This window comes from Argiope bruennichi, chromosome 9, assembly GCF_947563725.1.
Source record: "Argiope bruennichi chromosome 9, qqArgBrue1.1, whole genome shotgun sequence".
Lineage (NCBI taxonomy): Eukaryota > Metazoa > Arthropoda > Arachnida > Araneae > Araneidae > Argiope > Argiope bruennichi.
Window position 1 is genome coordinate 67032770 of NC_079159.1, and position 22738 is coordinate 67055507.

The following is a 22738-nucleotide window of genomic DNA, read 5'->3' on the forward strand; positions in this document are numbered from 1 at the left end:
GAATTGGAACCGTTAATTAATATCGTCATATTGATAGGAACACCAAGATACGAATGAGAACAGAACAGGTGTTTAGCAGCATATAAAAGTTTTTATGAATTTTCAGCTCTAAGCGAATAATCTGTATTTAAACACAGTGTGTGCAAACAGCATAGGCTTTAATTCAAGGTAATACTGATGAAAATTCAGAGGATAAATAATAGAGGTAGAAAAAAGATGTCTTTTGTTAATATTGACCAGTAATAATGATAATGGAAAAAATTTAATATGCTATAATGTATCATACTTATTCTTTTAATAAAAAAAAACTATACTGCGTGATTTTTAGCTGTAATAAAGGTAATTTTCCTGTAATAAAGGTATTAATTTCACTGATAGAAATATATTTAATTTTTAATCTTTGTCCGATTTTTTGTAATAGTTGCTTGTTTTATATAACAATGTATTTTTCCATTAGATATTTTAAATAAATCTTTAATTGAATATGAGGAATATTTATATGAATTATAAATATTTGTAGATTATAATTCGAAAACGTTTGTTGGCTATAAATCGAAGGGAAAAACTGAAATCTTACATATTAAATGGTCATAACTTGCCTCTCACTACCGATTTTTTTTTAAATCATTTATTGGGAGGAAATTTTTGGTGAAGAAATGTTGCAATATTTTTTTATGATACGAACTGTTACTTATATGCTATCATATAATTAGAGTTATATGCTATCATATAATTAGAGTTATATGCTATCATATAATTAGAGTTATATGCTATCATATAATTAGAGTTATATGCTATCATATAATTAGAGTTATATGCTATCATATAATTAGAGTTATATGCTATCATATAATTAGAGTTATATGCTATCATATAATTAGAGTTATATGCTATCATGTAATTAGAGTTATATGCTATCATGTAATTATAATTATACGCTATCATGTAATCACGATTATATGCTATCATGTAATTATAATTATACGCTATCATGTAATCACGATTATATGCTATCATGTAATCACGATTATATGCTATCATGTAATCACGATTATATGCTATCGTGTAATCAGAAATCAGAAAATTATCTTTCGATGGCTTCTAAAAATCGCCTGGTAAAAAATTGTTTTTATTTCAACTAAAAGCAGATGATGAAGAACTTAAATGATTTTGCATATTATAATATATTGTTAAAAAATTATTTTTACATTAAGAATATTGTTTATGAAAGGATTTCAATCTTGATCAACTCCGAATATATCTACCAGCAACATAATATAACTCAACATTCTAAAAGATAAATATTGTAATTCGAAAAAATTGCGAAATGTAGCAGAAAATACTGATTTCAAATTCAGGGCCAGCCAGATTATTAAATAAGCAAGGTAGGTGCTTGCCTATGGTATTCGCAACTTTAGATAGGCCCAAGATCCTGAATTTTTCACATCGATACAATTTTATACTTTAGAAATACTGCGTACTCAGATTTATTCAAATTAAAATAAAATACTGTTTAAATTTTGGAACATAATTTTAACAAAATTCCTTATTACTTATTTTAGTTTCATATTACGCTGATTTATAATTCTAAAAAAAAAAATACTTTATTTGATAATTTAAAAAAGTACGATCCTATAATTAAATAGAATTTAGACCGTGTTAGAATATTTTAAGGTTTTTTGTACCATTCTGTATAAACTACTTTTAAATTTTAATTTTGCAATTTTTATAGGCACTATACTAAAGCCATTTCTGTTAATAACGGTTTGAAATTTTATATTTTGTTATTTGTTAAAGTTGCAACTTAAGACTGCTTATATAATAATTAAATTAAAATCATTAAAATATAACCTGGTTTGTAAATTGGTGAGAGTGAAGGGATACCAGATTTGTATTACTTTAAGGGTTTCTAGAGGTTCTAATTCGGTCCTGTTTTCAACCTGTGAAAATCGTGGAATTAAGCACTTCGAGAATTAGGAATCTATATTGACAATAACATGGCATCTATAACAAATCTGTATTGACAATAACGGGCCATCTATAATACATTTCTATTGATAATATCATGCCATGTTTAATAATTCTCTCTTCATAACAACAAAACCGTGTTAGAATATTTTATTATCAAACTCCTATTGATAATAAAATGTCATCTGATTATTAAAAGCTTCTCTGTTATAATACTATGATTCTAACATATAATAAATATTTACAAAAGAAAAATTCATGGAAAATATCGGTTCAACGCTATTCTACTTTGCTCACTCAATGTAAAGAATCAATTTCACCAAATCAAAACACAACAGATTCCACATTTCGAGCTCCCGTTTTCACAACAGATATTTCTACCCAAAACCGAAAATGAAACGCCAAGCTTCCCCTAGGGTTATGAAGCAATTCCCTCCCATAAGTATGAATTTTTAAACTTTATGGAAAAGCCACTACACGGAATTATTAATTCAGCTTCTATCCGAAGCCAGTCTGCCTTAAACGAGGTGCGATAAAAAAAAAGAGCACAAAACCAGCCCCACCTCCACATCTGTAGTAATAAAACAAAAACGAAGAGGCATAACAAAGCGAGACATACAAAATTCATAATAATAGCATATTTCGTTCACTTTCCGAAAATAAAGTTTACCGCGTGTGGCAACACTGAGAAATCGGTTGGTTCTCTTCTCTCTTTGTTTTTTTTTTTTTATTCATTTCCCCCCGCCTTGTTATTTACGCGTTTATTTCTTTTATTTTATTTATTTTTTCTCCATCAATATTTTACCCTCCTCAATTCATGTTTTCTCAAACTTTAATCTCAGTGCTTGAAGACAAATTCATTTAAGGCGTAGCGGCGAATGATTACACAAAATGGAATAAGTTGAATCTGAAATTCTAAAAGCGTTGAAAACATGTTTCCTTACGAAAGAGTGTTCTAGAATTTTAAGTTCGTTCGTTTTATTTTATTTATTTATTTATTTTCTTTTTGTCTTTCCTCACTTTATTGCGTTATAAACAATGACGGAATTTTAATTTCGATGCTTTATTTGAAAGCTTTTGTGCAGTGTCTGAAACAGTTTATTTTCTTTCTAATGTCCGTTTCCCAATGCTCGTAACTAATGCGATTCTATGGAATTTGTTTCTTTTTAAGTACATGGGGAAGAAAATTCTGGAAGAGATTTTCGTAAACAAGCTTGCTATCCGATTTTAAAATAAGTTAAAATGTAAATAATTTCAAGATCTCAATGTTTTTTTCACTTACTACATTTATTTGAAATTCGTTCTTATCGCTTTTGTTTTAACAAATAAAGATAAAAATACTCAGGAGAACTTAAAGAAAAAAAAAACGTGAGTTTATAAGAAAGGTGTGCAGAGTTTCAATCGAGATTATAAATATTCATTTAATTTTTAAATTCAAAAGTTTTCAGTTATAAAAAATAATGTATTCTTGATACATAAGGTAGATACTATTTTTCTATCAATTCTGAATAATATCATTTAATTATAAATTCTCAATTCTCAAAAAATATATATATTCTTAAATATATATATATTTAATAATTTATATAAATCCAGAATAAGGCCGTATATTTTCTATAATGTAGCAAAAGACATGTCCAAAGCATAAACACATAATTATTTAAAATAAAAGCTCTAATTTTTCATGCCATTTAAGATTAGAGATTTAAAAGAACAGAAAAGAAGAAATTATTTAAAATTAGTTACAAAATAATTCTCATATCGTATTTGTTGTCTTTATAAAATGAAAGAGGAATTTGATGTTTCTATAACAAAAAAATTCGTAGAAAATTTTTTTTGCAAAGATTATTGGCATCCCTTATCCTTTTGCTCATCTGAGAGCTACAGAAATAAATCAAGAAAATTTTAAAGAATGTATTTATAAGAAAGATTGATTACAACATGCTTTTACCAAGATAGATCTATTAAAAGGATTTTGCGCAAATAGATCTATTAAAAATAAGAACATGAATCAAATTTGGGTTTATTTGTCTAGGAGGAAATGAATTGCTTAATTGTGTTTGTGCTACACAGTTGAATTGTTATTCACTTTAGATATAACAGTGGAAGTAAGCTCTTAATAACTTTTGCATGTAATTTGTGCATTTTTCATAATATTGTAAAGGAAAATCATCCGTGGAGTATGGTGAAAGAGGTCCAACAAGTAGGATAATCGAAAAAATATTATTACAAAAATTATTCAGCTAAACTCCACCGGTTCGTTGTAATAGATTTATAGTGACATGTTCAACAGGTCTTAAAAACAAATGATGACGTTTATTAATAAAGGCACGAGTACACACAAACTTCAAGACGACCAAACACAACCAAGACGTACACAAACGATAAGCAGCAGAAAGCAAGCAACACAACAATGATAAGCAACTCGAAGCGCTCTTCTGCTGTTAATTAGAGCTGAACTCAAAAGACTGCCTCCAGATCGATCTCGAGGCTTTTTATAGTATACGAGACAAGGCAGCGAAGGATCACAACAGTTCACGCTAAATCGCATCTTAATGGACCTATCTCCAAAATTCTTAAAGATTCTAGTATCTATTTTGTCGCGAAGTGGCCAAATGGTAGACAAATTTGTAGACAAGCTCGGGGCCATCAATCCGGCATCCAATAGAGTTGTCCATAAATCTTTCTTTCCTAGATGGAACTAATCGTGCTGAGAAGCAGCATCACAGAATAGTAACAATATAATATCTAAAAGAAAATATGAAACCCAAGTGGTGAAAACCCAAATGAGGCATAGATAATACTTTCAGAAATCAACAACAAAAGTAGACTTCAAACAACATTAATGCACAACAAAAACTCCATGATCAACAAGCCCTCCAAAGAAAAAAATCGATTCACTCGCTTCGGCCCCTCATGCCTATACAAGTTTTCCGATAGGTCATGAAGTTTTCCAGAATAATCTCTTATTTTCAGTTGCTAATAGGAAAAGTAAGAATATATAGAAAAGTATATTTTCTATGTTCATTTTTGCCACTAAACTGGTCAAATAGTGGCTAATTTTGTTGCCAAGTCTCGGGTTCATTGACTTGGCATCCTTAAAATATATCTGTCTCTTTCTTATAATGAGATTAGATGCACATTGAAACAGTTTTACAGATTCATAAGAATATGGTTTAATCGAGTAAGCTTCCAACAGAGAAACAAATACGCAGTTTTGATTTCTGCCAGTTTAATATTTATATAAAAAAATCTGGTGCAGATTTCTAAATGTATCGTACAGATAAAAAGCTGAAAGGCACATTCCTAACTTGCTGCGCTTTTGAATCGAAGCTTTCTGAATGCTTGAATATGTATATTACATAATTGATAATCAATCTACATGGTTGATTCACGGCGTTCACACAAAATTTAATACATATAAAAGCTCATTTGGTAAAATATACAATCGTATTTCATCCAAAAAACGCATTGCATTTTGAGGTCTTATTAATATTCCCCCTGACTGACAAGTAAACAATTCGTTTATGAATTTTAGCCAAAATCAGAAAGAGCTTTACAATTTTGTTATATATTTAGCTGACAATTTATGAAAACCGGTATTTTATAGGAATTTTATAGCCCAGAAGCAGGATTCACACTTTGCTTGAAAAACGCCTGGAAATCTTTAAATTCATAAGTATTCTTTAGAACGCTGGCATTTTATACATTGCAACCAGCATATAGACTAAAAACCTAATTTCATTTGCCTCGTTTGTTCCGTTTCCACATTATGACTGGCACAAATTCTTATGATCCAAAAATATTTTCCGGACTCTGTGAGGACTAAAACGTGGAGTTTCATTAAAATTTTGAGATCGAATTTTTTTTATGCTTACCTCGCCTCCTCTTCGCCCGTGAAAAATAATTGATAAATCAAATTTTCTTAATGTGTAATATCCATCCAAATCTTATTAATAATTTTTAAATAGCACAACATCTGAAAAACTAAATTGGAAAAATCATTGTTAGCTAGCATGTCCAACTAGAACCACAACTTTCAATACATCTTTGATTGCTTTTCAGCTCTAAAATAGGACTTCAAATAAGGTTCCAATGCCTTTCTCCCTAGAATTTTATAGTGTCTGAAATCTGCCATTTGTTTAGCAGAGAGAAAATGTGGGGCAGCAGATTCATATTCGATGATGTATTATCCGCAGTGACTTTCGAGACTCAGTTACATGAATGATGGAAACTCTTGTTAATTACCTGTGACTAATGATATATTCTTCCGCTGGCGCAGCAATTAGTCACCAAGCTGCCCATTCAGAAGGGTCACTCCATCTGATACCGCCAAAGCTTCCGTTTCGGAGACTCGAGTTGTAAGATTTTGGCGCACTTTCTGTCTTCTGAGATTGCGCCATTTTTCATTGCCGTTCGATATAAATTTGGTTGAGTTTGAAATGACTTATATTTTAAATGTTGTACGATTAAAAGACGAAATATTCTTGAAAGTAGCGTTCGAAAGACACTTTTAGGAAATCTCTTTTTAATCTCTTCTCATATGTCTTGCATATACATTAAATTACAGAATGTTTAATATTTTAAATCTAAAATTAAATGAAAGTATGAATATCAAACGAAAAAAACCCTTATGTTATAATTAGTCGTCTTTGGAACCAAATGATTTGATAGTGATATTAGTCATATTTAATGCTATTTAAACTATTTAATATATAATTTCATGTCCGTGATTCTGACAAATTTTCATCCTCGAAGACCTTGTTTAATTCAATCATCTTGCATAAGCTTTATTCATTGTGATCATCAATCTATCTAATGGAGACTAGAACCATGACATCATATAGCTTTTAAAACGCAAATATACGGTTATTTTATCCTATAAATTTTCGCAACATTTTAACTTTACTTTTTTTGCATTTTAAACAGCACAGTTATTAAACAGATTTCTTCATGGTTCTTTTCTTCCTTTATCTTCATCTTTCAACAATGAAAGAAAATCACGTCATAACATATTGCATAAAACAGTGAAAACTGTCTGAATTTCTGGACAAACATATAATTTATTGTTGGAAACTTGGCAAAAAAATATTTTTTAACCCTTTAACTAAGCAATTTTTAAAAAATCACTATTTAGACATGATGTTTGCAAATAAGTTCAAATGTTTTTTAAACAAAGTGAACTGATACTGTATGTTACACGACAATAATTAGAATATAATAAAAATCTGTAATCTTAAAAATAAACACACTAAAGTGCGAAAAACGCGGGATGCAATAGAAAATGGATTGATTGCCAATCCGTGGGATAAATAGCTCCAGGGTTAAAAATTATCACAATTTAGGAAAAATTCTCACGAAAATTAAATTTTTATTATTAAAAAGACATTTTTTTTTAAATTTTGAAACGGTTAAAATTTATTTTTATACAAAAAATGTTTTCAGATGTCATCGCTGAGAAATGACAAAATTCAGTTGCATTTTTAATTTATTAAAACTATGATTAAAATTTTTAAAAATCGTTCCGCGATGCACATTTTCATCCGCCATGGATTATATATCCAAATTTGGTAGCTGCAATTCAAACTTTCTGACCTGTAGAGGGCCAACACGCACACACACGTTTATCTTTATTATTATTAGTAGTAGTGTTAAAGATTGAAATAACAAATGTCCAAAATAGGATGCCATCTAATATAAGGTGAAATTCCTGATATCCGGGCCATCTTTTTAATTAGATTACACTTTTCTTAATATCCCTTAAGAGAGAAGGGGTCATCTAATTACATAAATGGTCAATCAATAAACAGTCAATAGGTAGACCACAAGGAAACGAATTTGTTAAATCAATTTATAAGTCAATGGGCTAACTTCTGTTAAGTCAATTTTCATTCATTTGATGTCATATACTACCAGCTTCAGTTATTTTCCAACTTTAATTGATATTGTTTCTATTTTCCATATTTCCATGTCCAGAGTTAGATATCTGATTTTAAAGAAGCAAGAAATCCATTATTTATTTCAAAATGTATAGAAACGTAGAAAATTAAACCGCTAATTATTAAATTATCTCTCTTATTAAACCTAATCATTAACTATACATGGGGTGGGGGACCTTGGGTCAAACATCAAGCCTGAATTATAAAATTTTGCTGAATGGATTGATTGATTTCTTCCAAGCTTTCTAATAGGGCAACTGTAAATTTTTTCTGTCTCATATTCAAAACCTTATTCAGGAAAGGCCTCTTCGTATATACATGTCTAGTAGTACAGAAGGCTAAAAGTTTTACCGTAGAGAATTGGCATAGGTATCGACCTCGTCTTCTGACCAAGATTCATTGTCTCAGGTTTCGCCCAAAAATGATTTTCACTTCAAAATGGAAATATAAAGCTACAATAAAAGCTTCATAACATTTTCTAAATTTCCCCTTGACCTTAAGGAGACTTTGCATTCTAAAAATTTAATCAACACATGTTTTAAATGAATGATTGGTGAAATTTTAATAAACAAAATAATAATGTTTAAATTTTATTTTATGTATTTGCGACTAATATTGATTTATCTATGTTAAATAAAATTTTATTTTTGCGTCTTCCAATTTCGTATTTACTTTCTGTTAAGCACCTATTGTTAAATTCTGAATATTTTTTTTCGTGTCTCTTTGGAAGTTTCCGTTCTAAAACTATAAACAAAAACATCCATCTAGCGATATGTTATAATGAATTGCAGTGAAATATCGGCTGAATTTGTATTAATTTCTATTAATTACTAGTAATGAGTTATTCCAAAAGTGGGGATATTTAATGCAAATTTTCGTTTGTGTGTTCTTATATATCTGAAAGTTTTATACCATATAAAAATGTGATGTGCTTTGCTTTTAAGTTTTTGGGCATCTCAAATTGAAATACTGACTAAATGCTTAATTATATTCGAATTCCTCCTTTTTTATCACCGTAATCATTGTATTCTGTTTTAGCAAATGCATCAATATAAAATCATAAATATATTCATAAACTAGCAACATTAAATACGTCCTCTACAGTAACGAGCTAGACTCGTCATGACCAGTTGTACAATGAGGAGCTATATTCATAATGCAATTAAAAAAATACGCCATTTTAAGCATATATAATATTTGTACAACATCCACAAAATACAAAACAATCTCCATTTCCTTCCTAACATTTTATATTTTCCAGTGAAACTAAATAATATTTTATTTCTTTTTAGAATTAAATACAAACACAAAGAGTCGGTACTTTCTTTTATGATGTTTTCTAAACATACTTAAATGCGCATTATTTTAAAATCGATATTACTCATCTTTTAATCGATACAAATAAGCTTTTAATACATTTTAGAACACAGAATAAATGGTTGCAACGAAATTCAATCATACTGGGATTAGTCAGCCTATTTCTTTCTACTTTTTTTTTCATATTGAAAGAATCTTTCCTTCCCTGGCAGAAATGCATTTTAGAAAATCTTCAGCCTTTAATTACCATATACTTATTACCCTAGAATATTAGAGCAACGAATATGATCATCGCTCGTTGAATTTAGACCGGTTTAGTTAAATAAGAAAAAATCGCGTTAGGTTATTAAGGGTAATTTGAGGTAATTTCTGGAGCCTAAGTCATTTATTAATATTTGCCTAATAATAGTATGCGGGTTATTTTAATCATCCGAATGAGGAAATGACTTGGCCGGATTATTATGCATGGTTTCGAATCTCCATCTTGTAGATTAAATTAGGTAAGGTCTAAAGAAGTAATTGGTTATTTAGTTATCATTTACCACTTATTTTTACTTCTAACGTGAATTATCTTTATTATGTTATTATAACAAAATATTAAATATATATGTCCGTGCTTATACTTTGAAAAGGCTTTTTGTATTATTTTTTTATCATAAAATTTTGTTACTTCTTACCAACAGGATGCAGTTAAAGAAACTAGATCTTCTAAGATATTTCTTTAATGATGATTTAATCATAAGGATGCAGCTTTTGATGATTATCAAAAAAATTATAAGACCAATGAAAAATTATTAATAAATATTTATTAACAAGCATCAGATTTTAATTGTTTAAATAAATGAATACAAATGTAGAAAGAGTAATCAATTTATTACTTGCTCCCTTTGGTTATGAACTGTTTACTTTTAAGACAACGTAACAACGGAAAGATTATAAATCGTATTTAAATTAGTGAGAAACATGAACATTCTGGTATTTTGTTCGATATTTATATTAATTAATACGAGCTGCATACTAATATTTATATGCAATTTAGTATTTGTTCAATAAATATTCTGAGAAAATATAATTCTTTGAAAATTGTGCTTTCTTAAAACTAATTTGTAACACAAATTATTTATTCCGATTAATTTTGAAATGAATGTTATTCATATAATATATCAGGCATATGTCTTATTCTTAGAAGAGCATTGTCACAGCTATAAAAAATGTATTTTAAGTTAAGGTATGGGAATATGTTAAAATGATTTTTTGCCAAACTATGAATTTTTTTTTATTTAATAGAAAAGAACAGATTTCAGAACAGACAGAACAGCTTGAACAGATTTCTTCACAAAATCATTAAAACTTTGTTTCTAAGTCTATTTTTTAAAAAGTTGCACTGATTTTTATATGTGCCTTTACATAAATTTAAGTACTATTTTACACTTTTAGATACTATTTTCTCAAATATATAATTTGATAGAATTTTCTTTCTAAAAACTTCATAAATTAAATATTTCTAGTTCAGATTTGGTATATAAAAATCTCAGTATGTTCTGCAGCTCCTGGACTAAAGATTAAGTAATTTATTCGTTTAGAAATATTTTATAGTTTTTTTAGTACTTCACAATGCAAAAAATAATTGAAAATTTCGTGTTATCTCTCAGCTGAAGTCAATATTTAAAGAATTGATAGAAATACATCGTATTATTTTTAGTTCAGGAACTAGATATGTTCCTTATGCTATCTGTACAATTTTAACCAAACCCTTTGGTAAACCTCCAAACTAAAAAATTTTGGCTTTATAACTCTTTTTAGCTGAAAAAAAAGCCCTTTTGCCCAATTTTTAAAACACTTTTGGCACTTAACTGATATATTTTGATTTCATATATGTTTTTCTCAATTTTTTAATATAAATTTTCAAAATATAACAATTTTTTAATGTTTTTCAAAAAATTCATTCCAAACGTAGTCACATTCTTAAACCAACAGTTAGGAACTTGGAGCAATATAGAAAAAAAAACGTGGCGTCGAGAATTAGTGTGTAAACAACTTTCACTTAAACAATTTATTTCAGCACTCGTCAATTTTTTGTAAAATACGTATAAAGAATGAAAGTGAATTATTTGATTAGTAGTATTTTCTACAAATATTGCTGTCCTTTTTAAACTCGGTTATTGTTTCGAACGTGTTTTCCATGTGTTCCATAAGGCTTAAAACAATTTAATGGAATTTGATGACTGGACCACTCTTCTTCTCAACTTTTCAAACATAAAGAGCAAAGATATTTCTGCTCACAAACAGCAAAAAGAATGAAAATGTTTGACATTATTGACCTTGATTTACTCACGAATATTTTAAACAGAAAAACATTTTTTTTAGTTCCAGTGAATTTATAAAACTTTCGAATTAGAAAGCTTAAATGCGATCATTATAAAAAAAGTCTTATATTATAAATTCAAATGAAATATTTTAATAAATTTAATATCCATCGAAATATTAATATGTAATATATAATACTTATTTAGATCGTTAAAATCAAACATTCTCAATATAGAATAAAGCATTTTTGATATACTGCTGAGTCTCCAATATATAACATTTTAATGAATGGATACTTATAGTTCATATGGATAGCTGTATGTCTTATATTTTATACACTAAATTGCAACGGAAGAATGACCTTGAAAACTGCTTCTCTGAGTGTCTGCTCATATATAAGGAATTTATTTCTAGCTTTTTTTATTAAAAAAATTAAAATTCGTCTGCAATTAAAAACTGTATTTCCTAAGTGCGATAAAACTTAAAATACTAAATGATTACAAAATGAAGCATTCTTTTTTTCTAATCATAATATAAAGAGAAGTAGAGATCATAAAAACGTCAAATTTTTGTTAAATGCATTTAGGAACAAGAGACACGAATGATGCAAACAGTTAAGAAAATGAATTGAATATAAAAGAACAATCACTTTTATAAACTTGTCTTTATAGTATAAATCTTTAATCATAGTTGTGATGCAGGTATAAAACCAGAATCCTGTGTAAGCCGAAATCAATATGAAAACAAGATCGTCCGCCGTGAAGCAATACATCTATTCGTATGTTACCAATGAAAACCAACTACCAAAAAACCAGATCAAAGATCGGCATCTGGCTCATTAATACTAACATCTCTCTTCCAGGCTCTAAAGTATATGAAAGAAGAAATATAACTAATATAAAAAGTAATGCAAATGAAGCAAAATAAGAAAATGTGTATTTTCGCCAGATGTTTCTTTCCTCATTTTTGTGTCATTAATTTTCCTATGTCTTTTTGTCAACTATCATCGAGATTTAATAATATATTCTAGGAAGCTTTAATCTATGTTATTTTAGCGTAACATATTGACTGCCTCTCTTTGAATTTCTTACAATGTTATTTCTATATCTGCCTGTCACCGGTAACCCTCCACGGCAGTCAAGGTGTTAAAATGTTTTTTTTGAAATTAGGCTTTTTAGTCTTCTATTTTAGGCATTTTCTAAATCATGCTTTTTAATCCTCTGTTTAATGTAAATTAATATCTATATTTTTTTCTCGTAAGAATTTGCTTTAAAATAATATAATGTGTGAACTTTTAAAAATGGAAAGATAACATTTTAAAACTACGATAGCAGTTTAACCTTTCAGATAACCTCAGAAAAGGAGGGTCTTAGCCAAGTCAAAAGCTACAACCTTACAGGCGATACGAGATCCAAATCCCCAGAAGATATAAGATCACCACCCACCAAGAACAAATGCAGTTACATTCCGGTGGTCCACCCAAATCATTTTCTCCAGTTAACATCTTGTCCGCTGCCTACTCCCGATGTCCAGTTCACTGCGTCCATTTGGGCCGACCTCCTTAATAGCGTAACTCACTTGCTTCTCGATCCAGACGCCATTTTTAAAGGATTTGGCAGCAGGTAGGGGTGGGAAGTCGGGTCGAGGACAGTAATCCCCGGTAATGATGTTCTGGAGTCGTCGCTGGGAGTGGTGGAGTGGGCTATAACAAGGGGCAAAGCGTGAGGAAAAGCAAAAAAGGATAAGGACTAAGCGTCATACGGGAAAGGATAGTGAGCACGGTGAAGAGTGATCTTCAGATCTTATTGAAGGGGAGTGTGCCAGACCCAAAGGCTGTTCACTCCTTGGGTTATTTTTAAAGTGGAAAAGCATGTGTCATCTCTTTGTAGAGTTCGTGACGATCCCATAAGTAAAAGATTAACCCCATAATTTAGAAATTTATGACAGTAAGTTATTGATAGAAGGTAATGAATGTGGGTTTAAAAGAATTAATTTAACAAAACAAAAATGTGAGAACTGTCTCTTTCCTTACCAGATCGCTTGATTTAAATATATTTATGAGGATGGTCGTACTCCATCTGCCTTATAGTAGAAAATAGCTATTAGAATTATGGCACAAACAATTTATCACCAGTTCTAGAATTCAGCATTTATTGCCGATGTTTTAAAATGGTTATTTTAGAATTCAAACAATCTATAGCCAGTTCATATTAATATATTATTGCGCAAAGATAATTTTTATGTTTTGATTTATTATTTATTTTGCATGTACGGTGGTTAAGTAAAAGTAATATATATATATATGCACTTATTAGACTAAAATGATTCGTGTATCTCTAATTTGATGTGTTTATCTTTAAATCACGAAGTTTTCTGTACTTTAATAATACTTTTACGAACGTAAGAATGGAATATTCTGCATCTAGTGATAATCAGTATTCGTTGAATGCTGGTTATTGCATATTTTGCTTCAAATGGATGAATTCTAGAGATAGAAGATTTATATATTTAATAAACAAAATTTCTATGTTAGTCATCATGGGCAGTCTATCGTTTAGTCCTTTACGCTTATTTTTGTTCTTGATGATTAAACTTTTTTTCAATAAGCTGATATAACTTTTTTTCCTCAGTATACAATCTAACACAGAAACTTTATCGTTAATCAAAATTTAATTCAATCGAAATCAAATTCATTTAGATCACAGGTGGTTGTAAATCCAATCTCTTCTTCAAAAATATAGGTGTTAAAAGAGGCATTAATGTAGTTTTTTTCATCTTGAGTTTAGAGACGTATTCAAATGATTTTCGTTCTTGATAGAACTAATAAAGCTGCGGCCTCTTTCTAAGTACTATATTTTTATTAATTTTTCAACTCCTCTAGGATCTTTCCGAAAGGTTTTTGTAATTTTTCTAATATATATTAGTGAATTCTAAAATTTTGCAAATAAATGTAAAGGAAATAATATATTCTCGAAAAATAATGACTTAATGAAAAAGAATTGCCGCACATAACCAGTTAAGCATATCACTGCTTTGAATATAAATCGTAAACACATTCTAAAAGATTTTTGATTATTTTTTTCCAAAATTCTTAATTAGCCACAGAAAAAAAAAACGTATTCTTGAATTCAGTCTTTATTTACACAATAAATAATTCCAATTTAACTTTTAAAACTTTCCATTGACCATTTTTGTGTCTCTTCCTCCTACCACTTCAATTGGTCTTACCTTTTCAGAGTTCTTGCATTCAAATACAGACAAACAGACGGACCTGGTGAATTACAGATGACAGATTTATTCTGAAATCTGATGTGCACTTACAATTATGTTGATCGAACCATATTCTAAATTTCATTCATTTTAAGCAGTCATGTCTACATGTATACAATGGACGGATAAGTAGATTTTTCATTTAATGAATATTGTTCTAAATCATTCACTTGCGGTGGAAAGACATGCCATGCCCGTCGAGATGTTTTAATCGCAGAATCTCCAACGATATGCTCCACAAGTTAGCAGGAATTGTCACATAAGTAAAAATGTTGCTCGGTATCTCTGGACTAAGATTGTTTGACGGAACACAGTTTACAGGAACACTATATAAGGCCGAAAATTAATTCATTTAGAAGATATAAATCTTTTTTCTGATTACAGTTACAGTTTTCAGATTGAGTTACAGTGGACTGTGTTTTCAGGCACACCTGTTAATTTCTTGCCAATGGTTGAAGACTCACTTTCGTTTAACGATTTCCAGATACATTTGCTTATTGATCAACATAATTACGGTGTATACCAGATATAATTAGTTCAGTTCGTTAGTTTTAAAAGGTAAGTGACTACGTTAAAAAGTCGATTTTTTTTGAGAAATTCAGTATTTTTTTTTTAAATTTTATATTCTAAATGTTTGAATTGATGTATCTATAAAACCCTTATTTTTTTTTATACGTCTGTTTTTACACAGGTTTTTATATTCGCTTTTACATGCGTTTTAATGCTATTTTGCCTCTTTAGATGCTATTTTCTCAAATTCTAATCTTTGATAGAATTTACTGACGAAACCCCTCATAAATTAAATGTTAATGCATGTTTTTTATTCAAATTTAGTATAATAATTTCTCAATATGATCTGAAGTTCTTGAACAAGACAATAAGTAATCTATTCATTCAGAAATATTTTTCAGTTGTTTAAGGGCTTCACAATGTGAAAAAAAAAATTGAAAACTTCGATCCCCAATATTTAAAGAATGGGTAGAAATATAGGTTATTTTTTTTAATTCAAGAAGTATATAATATATTTCTTAAGCTATTTTCATCATTTTAAGCAAATTAGATTATAAACCTAACTAAAAGATTTTTGCTTTGTAGCTCTTTTGAATCTAAGGAGGGCTGATTTTTCTCCAATTTCTGAAAAACATTTGCCATTTTAATGTTATATTTTAGTTCCATAGATGTTTTTTCAATCTTTTTAATGCAAATATTCAAAAATATCATTAGTTTCGAATGTTTTTCAAAAAAATGAATCCCGAATGTAGTTGCATATCTTAATTGGTTTCAATTAGTCAGTTTTATTTTTAAGTTGTCGCATTCAAAGACGACATTTCAAAAAAGGATTTTCATATTGGAATGTCTAAAATTTTCAAAACCATCAATATCATGAGATCGAATCTTTTGATAAGTACAATATTTCATGCTACTTCTATACGGGAATAAACAATATATGCAAATTATATGAGTGGATATTGTCACATTTGCTTTGCCGCTAGAAGATTTAAACTACCCAAAGCACACATGTGTCATTTCGGGGAACTACTCTCTTCACCAGCACGCATATCATAAGCCTCGTAAATAATTACAACTCTGATTTATTCGAAATAGCAAGAGACACGTAATAAACAAAAAGAAGAACCAAAGACCTTTTTAAAACTTTGCAAGACTGTAAACTAAAAACTAAAATTGCTCCCTTTCGCTGGAGGAAACAGAATGGCGTCCACTTTCATCCAAGACGCCAGCTAGTTGTAAGCACACAGCAAAAATAGCAACACCACAAACCTTGCATTTATTTCTTGAAGGGGGAGAAGAAAGATTAGAATCCTAATTTCGGTTTAAAATGCTGGGCTACTTAATGAGAACGCATTCTGGAGCACAGCAAATGCAACAGCTTTTCTCCTCCGTTCCACGCAGGTAATTACGGGCAGCGAGGCCATTGGCAAGAGAGGAAAGATTCATTGTTTCAAGCTGGCCGGCTGAATTAAAATTCCGCGGACATTTTTAGACCAAGTGGCAATTAGTTGGGGAAATTCCTCGTCTCTAATTGTTCGCGTGCTTTTAAAAGATCTCGCCACTTGGCGTTGTGTGACGAGTCGTCATATCTCGCCGGTGGGATTGCGTAAATAGGTAGTTCAGCTGGGGGTTCAGTAATGGGAGTTAAAAACAAACATTAGTCTTTTGAAGAGATGCGTGGTATTGATGGTTAAAATGTTCGTGAAAGTTGGATTATTTTGATAAGGAAGTCAATTTGTGACTTAAACTATTTGCAACTTTACCTTAATAATTTTGTAGAATTGTCGGAAATTGTGGGTGAGAATTCCACATAGGATCGAAGGGAAAATTATAATCAAATCTGTTTTTGTGCGGTGCTTTTTTATGTGATATATGAATTCCAAAGATATTGGCATTATAACACCTTTGTGATGTTTTCTATCAGTGTACATATGTCCACTTATACGATGTGTATGGTATACAATGTATGCACATAGCTCGTCAAACAATTAAAATGTTCTAAAATAAAATAAAATAATATATTCCAAAAATGAATCAACTTTAACAGCTTCCCAGATTATCCCGAGTTATCACGGATTCGTACACATTACTTTTAATAATTATCATGAGAAAACTCGGTCAGTTTGTCAATATGATTTGTTTAAACACAGTAGGCATTCAAAAATATCCTTGTCAATAATCGCAAAGGCAAGCCATATTCTTAAGGGGTTGATATAAAAACAAGGACCCCGCTTAGCTGATGGCTATTAAATAAATATTTACTTCGACATTCGTTGGGAGTTTTTATAGCCAAATCAAAAATGAGCCAAGTCATAATTATAGCATGCTGGTCGATCACCTTGTCGCGCTAAGTCTCACTGCCATTTTCCATTCTTTTTTTTTCTAACTTGATCAACTTATTAAATACTATCTTCTATCGCGACAGACTTGCGTTGTTGTCCTACATTTTTGAGAACGAGGCTTAGAGCCGAGTGATTTTCATCTCTTCTCGAATTGAATAACTAGCGTATATGTCAATTGTTTTGCACCATACAGCAATTATAAATGCCACAGTCTTTATTTGGCTGTTTTTCAACACTGTCCAATTAAATAACTCTCAGTCTCCCTATTAAAGCAATCTTGTATAAAAACGCAGACGAAACTCTGATTTATTAAAATATAAACTCTTATAAAAAGAACATAACCAAGAGGCATTCAAGAATAATTGCTGAGCAATCTAATTGTTTTGCGCTATACAGCAATACGTACGAAAAGTTTGCATCGCATGTCCTGATGTTGCTGTCTTACAAAAAGTAAAACATATCGACTCCCAAGAATAATAAAAACTATAGATTTATATAGATATTTTTTAAATTTATGATTTTTCATTAATTCTAGATTGATGTCGCTAAAGATGGAATGTCGGGTAAACGGACTTTTATAATAAAGTCGAACTTGCGCCTTTCATTCTTTTTATATATAAATGTGTATTAGAATCATTTTTATTTAAATTACGAAAAATTCTACATATTTTGATTGCATAAGGGACAAATAGAAGATGTTTTAATTAAAAGATCTTCCTTTACGGGTTTAGAATAAATTTATTATATTATAAAGAATTGCATGATAGAAGACTAAAAGGAACAAACATTGTTTAAAAGTAAATAAATAATCTCGGTTTTCTACGATAAAGTATCAAATGAGTAATGCTTTATAATTTAGTATGTTTAGAGATGGATGTGAAAGTTTTTTTAAATTTCTGGTCATCTTCGCACTACCAGTTAGTTATTTGTTGCTTTTGCTACATAATAAAACAATCCTCATTTGATACTTTAACAAGAAAAACCTGTGCATTATTTTTTTTCCGTTTTAGGTGTTGAAACATTTTTAGTCCTTAATTGTTACTTTGTAATTTAATTTTTTTTATATAAAATGAAGACTGTTTATATTATGCTAAATTCATAACTTTATTTTTCAGTTCTTATTCATTACTTACACTGTTCGCCTTTATTTTTAATGTCTTAATGCTCAATTGTTATTTATTCTATTAGTATTTATGCATTAGCGATGGTGAGATTCTTCTTGTTTATTTTATGAATATCTAGGAAATTCGAAGACTCTATAAAAGATTTCATTTAGTCGTGTCAACCAACTTTGATGAATTACATTTTTATACAGTAAGTGAATGGCATTTAAATCCACTGAGTCCAATCAGCGAATTTTAAACTATACAGTGGCACGATATATGTAGCATCCAGGTTGATCAGCTATATTTGCAAAAATGATGAAATTAATTAGCAAAATTGGTCTGGCCATTGAGAATGATGTTGGGGAGAGGTGATTGGCTCTAATCAAGATTTTATTTCGAATATTTCTTGAAAATAATTATCAGTGAGGAGCTGATAATTCTTGATCATATAAATAGGAATCAAACATTTTTGTATGAAATGAATATTCATGGTATTGTTGGGATTGGAGAGAGCTGTCAATTTTTTTAATAGAAAATGCACAGTGAAATGTTTGGGTGATTTCTGTTCAAAGTAGATGATGTTGGAAAAAAGAAGTAGTCAATCATTTATATCCAAGATTCATTATCTGCCACATAAAGTAAAATTGGTAAAATCGGACTAGTGATTGGAAATGGGGGAATGCATCTTTAGATTTGACACTCATTTTATATAAATATGTGTATTGGGGGGGGGGAGTGTGTGTATAAATTTCCTAATTATTTCTTCAATATAACACTGCATATAATATAAAAATTCATAAATTTTTTCATTACAATCAATATAAATTTTATTAAAATTATGCCCTTCCCTGCAAGCATCAAGAAATTCGAGAAAAAAAAATTCCTAGTATGGTTTACAACGATTTCGACTCCAGAGTTCCTCCACAACTTAATAAAAACCTCCTGCACCCACCTATCAATCAATATCGGGGGTGGCCTACCCTTCATAACTCCACACTTCCAAGAAGAGTCACGCGCCCCCTCAACCCCAACACCCCTCTTTTCCTTCCTACACCTGAGAGATAAGATTCCAATATGGAGATAAGATCCTTATTGAATTATGCTCATCAAATCCCGGGACTCGACAGCTCTTCGCAGATATTCCAGGAATTATTATTTTCTCGAGGGTGGGTGAGTCAGGGGTGACTCTTAAATGCCTTGTCGGGGTCTGTTTTTATGGGGGAAGGTGGCATCTCAGAGAGGGACAGGGATGGATGTTTGGAAGTATTGACAGTGACATGAGTCCGAGTGTTTGTAGAAATGATTTGGTAATGTTATGAAATGCATCGATTTGTGCGAAGCAATGTAGTTTCCAGTTTGAGGAAGGAAATTCAGTTTTTTGTAAAACAGTATATTAAATTAGTGTAACACAATGTGTTAAATCTTGATTCAAACGTTTTATCCAACACTTAAGTCAAATGATTTGTCAGTTCTATTGATAAATATATCTCTTAAACAGCTTGTAAATGTTTGATTCGATTAAACTTTATTCAATGTATGATTTTTTTGAACAAAAAAAAATGTTGCTACTGTTGTGCTGGTATTTTTTCCAATCTGTTCGTTAAAAAAAATAAAACTTCAAATTTTACTATTTTCTGAATAACGGCAGCAGAATTATTTGTCATATGTCCGTACGCTCACATAAAAGAATGGCTAGTTAGGAAAGTTCGTGATTTCCTTTATTTCGTGTATAAAAGACCGACAACCATCGGAACAAAAGTTCGAAGCCTGTAATTGAAATCTGTAGTCAAAGCCCCATCCAGCATCTTTACAAACTGTTTAGCAAATGTTCGTAGCATTATAATATTTATTGCATGGTAAATAAATGATATAATGTACTCGAATAATGTGAAAATTATTGAGGAAGCTCATTTATTAGAGTAAATATTACTGACACTTAAAATACAAGGATACTTTTACAGTACCCAGGTATAGATTTAACCATATTCAGAAATTTGAACGGATCGAAAATCTTATTCATTTCGATCTTTTCCGAGCCCGCAGCACATGCATCTGGGCAGAGGATTTGCGAAGATCAATCCAAAGTAAAAATGTGCAGTATAAATTATTGTTAGGCAGAGACTGGTAACTACTCTAGAATTCTTGAGTACATGACCAGGGCATGACCAATAACATGTGGACATTTGATCGCTAATATCTACCTACACATCCGAATAGCACCTGGAGCAAATCTGCAAATGCAATCAAAATTATTTTATTTGAAATGCTCTGAAAAAATATTTTACAAAGGCTGTTCAAAACAGTTGCATAAATTACAAATGATTTTGACTTTGTTTATAAATAATTTAAAAAATGAGCACTAAAAAAAGAAAACATGAATATTTCCTAGGGAACGTAAACAACAACATCCATGATGATCAAGTTAGTTACTACAGCAATTACAAAGCTTATTATAAAAAAACTAATATTATTCGATTGTCCCAACACTGGAAAGAGAAATTATTCTGAGGGAATTATTCTTAATGAATTCTGAGTGGATTCCCGGTTAAGGGCTTCCGAACTTGGCCACTTTGGCGACAAATATGTACTTCTAGAATCTGTAAAAATTTAAGCTCTATCTCTTTTAGGAACAAAGATTCTTTTAAAAAACTCCATGACTTTTAAGATAACCTATATAAACGAGAGAGGCTGAAGTGATCAGAAAATTCTGTTTCTAAAGATCTTTCGCAGTGACTTCTAGTGTTCACTATAGCTGCTTTTATTATTTCCGAAATAGCAATTTGCTGTCTACTTGCATTATTAGTTTCTATAAGTACTGTTCTTTGTGTTCTGTGTTCCTCGGCTGAGTTTATTATGCATATGCTTTATATTTTCTTGTGGAGTAAAGAGTATCCATTATCCAAATTATCCCATTATCCAAAATGTTAAACCTTTTCAACATTTACCTACCGGAAGATTTCCTTTGACAATATAGAGAATAGTTCACGTGACAGTGAAATGGATTTACCATTTGCATGTTGTCTGTGCGTTCAAGAGTAGTGGCAACATTTTGTTACTATGTACCCAGATAAAGTTTTACTTTTACTTTTGCATTTTATTCCTCCTGTCGTTATTTGCGAAAATGTTTTTGACATTTTTATTCGTTTTGAATCGCCCTGTATATTGATTTCAACAAAATATACATTTTTTTGCGAAGACATTTTAAAATTCATTATAATATGGAAGGCAAAAATAAAAAAAAAATTATATATAAATAAAGAACTCTTGATTGAGAGAATTTAAAAGAAATATTCGATTTCTTCTCAGAAATCTGATAAATAACAACAAAAACGTTCTTTGGCCATTTCTATTTTTCCCCCCGATCGTATCGATAATAAGAGATAAAATTCAGAAAAAAATGAGTTAAATAAATTTGAAACGACTCTCCATATGCCATTTCACTTTTTCAACGAAACATGTTTTTAAATCGCATTTCATTTTTTAGATTACAGCCCTATCGCATTTCAAAGAAATTTTAATTTATCTTTTTTTTTTTCCTTGAGAATGAAACCTGAAATGAGCTATTCAACTAGAAAGATTCTTGATTAACTTTTAAATTAAAAAATACAATGAATTTAAACGTTCGCTAAAAGCTTTTTTTTTCTTTCGTTTGCCAAACCAGAAAGAATCCATTTTCTTTTAACGAAGATTGGCATCACGTTGAATTTAGATCTCGATGCTCTCTCGAAAACGAAGAAAAGAAATTGGAATAAGAAACATTTTAATTAATTCATTTTAAATTCTTCATTCTGCTTTTGTGAAAAGAGAACAGATAGTATTTCTGAATCAATAATAAACAAAAAAAAATCTTTCTTTTATATAAAAAAAAATTGATTAGATTCTCTCCAACTGATTAAAACTGTTGAGGAATGTGGAATTTTTTGTTGATGACGGTTGTCTATTTTTAAACCATTAAGTTCTTTTTCCTCTCACAAATGGA